The following is a 6,059-nucleotide window of genomic DNA, read 5'->3' on the forward strand; positions in this document are numbered from 1 at the left end:
TCAAAGTCGAATCCCGAGATTCGAGGCTGCAAGTTCAAGTCAAGTTATCTATTTTCTATCAAGTCGAGTCTCAAGCCATAAAATGTGTGACTGGAATCAGATTGGGGTCCAAGTCATGTGACTTGAGTCCACAATTCTGGGAAATAGGTCAAAGGTCATTGGTGATGTAAGGCTGCAGCCCTGGCCTTGAGGCTGCAAGCGAGGTGGGGTCAAAGCGATCATAGTGCTTCTGCGGTTCTGGGTCATACAGATAGGAAATGAGGGCCATTTGAAATCAGAGCTTGGCGCTATACAATAGCTGGCCACTGCAGACCACACGGAGCAGACCACACGGAGCAGACCACACACAGGTCTAACCCCAGTCTGAAAACCAATCCCTATGCTTTTTTTAGATGAGTAGATTAGTACTTAGTATAACTGAACAAAGGTCATATTTGTAAGAAATATGGTGGAAGCTTGACTAAGTTCTTGGAAAAACCATGTGGAACCTACATCATGTAGCCTACATCTTTCCCACTTCATCAGATCTACAGACACAGGAGGAGTTGAGACATGGGTTGTTTTGGACTGAGCAATAGACACACACAGAGACACAAAGCACAGTCTGGGAATGTGTTTGGGAATCTGTTAAAGAATCTGCACGATGCCAAAGTTGGTCAATTAAAGAAAGACACAGTTTATCATGCTATTGTTTTGACATTAGAAAGGGTTGTTGTTGTTAGAGCCAAGATGGCTGCCGCCACTGGGGCAGTTTCACAAGATGAGTTTCACAAGATGATTAACACCGATTGTTGCGACACTGAGTCAAGCATACTCTGCCACACAGTACGCATTCAGTGGACTGAGAGAGAGCATTCTATGGTGCAGAGAAAGACCAGCAGGGAAAAAAGAGAGAAAGATAGAGATAGAGGGATGGTTTTGGGAGGATATTACATAATTGCCAAGTGTTTATCATTTTAAAATAAGGCTTGTTACACTCCAAACCCTTTGTCCTGGCACCCATAAGAACAGCAGAGGAGAATGCTGCTGCTTGCAGAAAAAGTCAATCAAGAGCCATGCCGGATGGTTAGGCCTGGTTCCAACCCTCTGTGTCTCTGTGCAGCTGCTTATCCGTTCAAACACAGGACACAGGTCAGATGTGGGCGGAAACAGGACTTCTCACTGGTACTAGAAAGCAGTGAGCTAAAGCTTCAGGCTTGGAGGAATACAGTATAGACCTGGCCTGGTTAGTTTGTTATGCTGACAAATGTATTGCATGCATCACTGTGGCTTCAAGCCAAGACTTTTGAAAAGTGGATGATGAATCCAGAATGTAAAGCCTCAGTGGCATACAGACCACAGCCTATATTCTGATGGAGGGCTACAGTGTCAGGTCAGCCACAGACAGCGGATCCTCCTCTCCTATCCTCTCCTGTTCTCTCCTCTCATCCCCTCTCCTCTACTCCTCTACTCTCCTCCTTCCCCATCCTATTCTCCTCTCCTATCCTCTCCTCCTATCTCCTATCTTCTCCTATTCTATCCCTTTCTCTCTTCTTCTCCTCCCCCAAACCTGAGATGCTGTATTTGCCAGGAGGGAGTTAATGGTGTGATGTTGGCTTCCTGAGATTGGTCTCGTGTTCTAGTGTCCCAGTGTCTTCTAGTGTCCCAGTGTCTTCTAGTGTCTTCTAGTGTCCCAGTGTCTTCTAGTGTCCCCTAGAGTGTGTTCTAGTGTCCCAGTGTTTTCTAGTGTCCCAGTGTATTCTAGTGTCCCAGTGTGTTCTAGTGTCCCAGTGTCTTCTAGTGTCCCAGTGTGTTCTAGTGTCCCAGTGTCTTCTAGTGTCCCAGTGTCTTCTAGTGTCCGTGTCTTCTAGTTTCCGTATCTTCTAGTGTCCCAGTGTCTTCTAGTGTCCCAGTGTCCTCTGGTGTCCCAGTGTCTTCTGGTGTCCCAGTGTCTTCTAGTGTCCCAGTGTGTTATAGTGTCCCAGTGTATTCTAGTGTCCCAGTGTGTTATAGTGTCCCAGTGTCTTCTAGTGTCCCAGTGTCTTCTAGTGTCGCAGTGTCCCAGTGTCTTCTAGTGTCCCAGTGTCTTCTAGTGTCCCAGTGTCTTCTAGTGTCCCAGTGTCTTCTAGTGTCCCAGTGTCCCAGTGTGTTATAGTGTCCCAGTGTCTTCTAGTGTCCCAGTGTCCCAGTGTGTTATAGTGTCCCAGTGTCTTCTAGTGTCCCAGTGTCTTCTAGTGTCTGTGTCTTCTAGTTTCCGTGTCTTCTAGAGTCCCAGTGTCTTCTAGTGTCCCAGTGTCCTCTGGTGTCCCAGTGTCTTCTGGTGTCCCAGTGTCTTCTACTGTCCCAGTGTGTTCTAGTGTCCCAGTGTATTAAAATCCAATTTTATTCATATAGCCCTTCGTACATCAGCTGATATCTCAAAGTGCTGTACAAAAACCCAGCCTAAAACCCCAAACAGCAAGCAATGCAGGTGTAGAAGCATGGTGGCTAGGAAAAACTCCCTAGAAAGGCCAAAACCTAGGAAGAAACCTAGAGAGGAACCAGGCTATGTGGGGTGGCCAGTCCTCTTCTGGCTGTGCCGGGTGGAGATTATAACAGAACATGGCTAAGATGTTAAAATGTTCATAAATGACCAGCATGGTCGAATAATAATAAGGCAGAACAGTTGAAACTGGAGCAGCAGCACAGCCAGGTGGACTGGGGACAGCAAGGAGTCATCATGTCAGGTAGTCCTGGGGCATGGTCCTAGGGCTCAGGTCCTCCAAGAGAGAGAAAGAAAGAGAGAAGGAGAGAATTAGAGAACGCACACTTAGATTCACACAGTACTCCAGATATAACAAACTGACCCTAGCCCCCCGACACATAAACTACTGCAGCATAAATACTGGAGGCTGAGACAGGAGGGGTCAGGAGACACTGTGGCCCCATCCGAGGACACCCCCGGACAGGGCCAAACAGGAAGGATATAACCCCACCCACTTTGCCAAAGCACAGCCCCCACACCACTAGAGGGATATCTTCAACCACCAACTTTTAGGTTCCCAGTGTGTTATAGTGTCCCAGTGTCTTCTAGTGTCCCAGTGTCTTCTAGTGTCCCAGTGTGTTCTAGTGTCCCAGTGTGTTCTTGTGTCCCAGTGTCTTCTGGTGTCCCAGTGTGTTCTAGTGTTCTAGTGTCCCAGTGTGTTATCGTGTCCCAGTGTCTCCTAGTGTTCTATTGTTTGCATAAAGATATGGAAAGAGGTGGTTACAATGGGCTCAGTCTCCCCATTGAATGTCTGAGCATTTTTGTTTGGTTCAGAACAGATCCTAGTGTGTTCCTGGTGTTGTGTTCTCTGGCATTGTTCCGTCCCGGTGTTCCATCCCAGTCTACCATCCTCATGTTCCATCCTGGTATTCCATTCCGGTGTTCCATCCCGGTGTTCCATCCCAGTGTTCCATCCCAGTGTTCCATCCCAGTCTACTATCCTCATGTTCCATCCCGGTGTTCCATCCCGGTGTTTCATCCCGGTGTTCCATTCCGACGTTCCATCCAGGCCTTCCATCCAGGTGTTCCATCCTGGTGTTCCATCCTGGTGTTCCATCCCGTTCTTCCATCCCATTCTTCCATCCCAGTGTTCTATCAGTGTGAAGCTCTGCTAGATGCATGTGTCTGAGCGCCCAGTGTGATACCTGAGTTGGTTCACTCTGCAGGGGACAGTGACTGCAGCAAACTGACTACACACTGACTACACAGCTAATTTCTCTGTTGCACCCATTTTTTTGCATTGCCATAACCAGCCCTGGGGCTGCTATGGAAAGTAGTGCATTTTGGGATGCAGTGTTTTCTACTGTAGTGCAATATGTCCCCCTCTGCACAGAGCTGCAACCCCTATGTTAGTTATGACAGGAGATGTTAGCTCACTTTTGTTGTGAGAGGAACCAGTACTTGATATCCTGGTCAAATATTAGAGTGCAATACTGTATCTGCCTTTCCATGTATTCCTACATATGACAAGACCATGAACATGACTCATCCTGCAGTCATAACTGGAGTTTTACACCCAATCTCTCTCTTCATTTCTCATCCCAAACTTGCATTGAAATTAATGGTTTGTATGCAATATCTGACCTCTGAGCATATGAATGTACAGTTGAACTCGGAAGTTTACATACACCTTTCAGTTTTTCAAATTTCCTGACATTTAATCCTCGTAAAAATTGCCTATTTTAGGTCAGTTAGGATCACCACTTTATTTTAAGAATGTGAAATGTCAGAATAATTGTAGAGAGAATGATTTATTTCAGCTTTTATTTCTTTCATCACATTCCCAGTGGGTCAGAAGTTTACATACACTCAATTAGTAATTGATAGCATTGCCTTTAAATTGTTTAACTTGGGTCAAACGTTTCGGGTTGCCTTCCACAAGCTTCCCACAATAAGTTGGGTGAATTTTGGCCCATTCCTCCTGACAGAGCTGATGTAACCGAGTCAGGTTTGTAGGCCTCCTTGGTTTTTCAGTTCTGCCCACAAAGTTTCTACAGGATTGAGGTCGGGGCTTTGTGATGGCCACTCCAATACCTTGACTTTGTTGTCCTTAAGACATTTTTCCACAACTTTTGAAATATGCTTGGGGTCATTGTCCATTTGGAAGACCCATTTGCGTCCAAGCTTTAACTTCCTGACTGACGTCTTGAGATTTTGCTTCAATATATCCACATCATTTTCCTACCTCATGATGCCATCTTTTTTTGTGAAGTGCACCAGTCCCTCCTGCAGCAAAGCACCCCAACACCATGATTCTGACACCCCCGTGCTTCACGGATAGGGTGGTGTTTTTCGGCTTGCAAACTTCCTCATTTTTCCTCCAAACATAACGATGGTCATTATGGCCAAACAGTTCTATTTTTGTTTCATCAGACCAGAGCACATTTCTCCAAAAAGTACCATCTTTCTCCCCATGTGCAGTTGCAAACCGTAGTCTGGCTTTTTTATGGCGGTTTTGGAGCAGTGGCTTCATTCTTGCTCAGCGGCCTTTCAGTTTATGTCGATATAGGACTCGTTTTACTGTGGATATAGATACTTTTGCACCTGTTTCCTCCAGCATCTTCACAAGGTCCTTTGCTGTTGTTCTGGGATTGATTTGCACTTTTCACACCAAAGTACGTTCATCTCTAGGAGACAGAACGCGTCTCCTTCCTGAGCGGTATGACGGCTGCGTGGTCCCATGGTGTTTATACTTGGGTACTATTGTTTGTGCAGATGAACGTGGTACCTTCAGACGTTTGGAAATTGCTCCCAAGGATGAACCAGACTTGTGGAGGTCTACAATTTTTTGCTGATTTCTTTTGATTTTCCCATGATGTCAAGCAAAGAGGCACTGAGTTTGAAGGTAGGCCTTGAAATACATCCACAGGTACACCTCCAATTGCCTCAAATAATGTCAGGTCTTGGCTGACTTCTTTTGATTTTCCCATGATGTCAAGCAAAGAGGCACTGAGTTTGTAGGTAGGCCTTGAAATACATCCACAGGTACACCTCCAATTGATTCAAATGATGTCAATTAGCCTATCAGAAGCTTCTAACGCCATGAAATCATTTTTGGGAATTTTCCAAGCTCTTTAAAGGCAAAGTCAACTTAGTGTATGTAAACTTCTGATCCACTGGAATTGTGATACAGTGAATTAAGTCTCTAAATTTTGGGGGTAAAAATGACTTGTGTCATGCACAAAGTAGATGTCCTAACCGACTTGCCAAAAATATAGTTTAACAAGACATTTGTGGAGTGGTTGAAAATGAGTTTTAATGACTCCAACCTAAGTGTATGTAAACTTCCGACTTAAACTCTATATGACTGACCCTCAAACCACCCTCTCCATCTCCCTCCCTGTAGAAACTGGTGTGTGAATGTATATGACTGACTCTCTCTGTTTCTCTCCCTCTCTGTAGAAACTGGTGTGTGAATGTATATGACTGACCCTCTCTGTTTCTCTCCCTCCCTGTAGAAACTGGTGTGTGAATGTATATGACTGACCCTCTCTGTTTCTCTCCCTCCCTGTAGAAACTGGTGTGTGAATGTATATGACTGACCCTCTCTGTTTCT

General features: G+C 45.4%; 1 protein-coding gene across 2 annotated transcripts in view; it reads left to right on the top strand.

Moving 5' to 3' along the window:
• The window catches only part of LOC115124395 (EMILIN-1-A-like), an 86,093-nt gene that overhangs the window by 47,116 nt on the left and 32,918 nt on the right, over positions 1 to 6,059 (top strand). The gene's annotated exons all lie outside the window — the stretch shown is intronic.

Source organism: Oncorhynchus nerka, linkage group LG12 (assembly GCF_034236695.1).
Source record: "Oncorhynchus nerka isolate Pitt River linkage group LG12, Oner_Uvic_2.0, whole genome shotgun sequence".
Taxonomy (NCBI): domain Eukaryota; kingdom Metazoa; phylum Chordata; class Actinopteri; order Salmoniformes; family Salmonidae; genus Oncorhynchus; species Oncorhynchus nerka.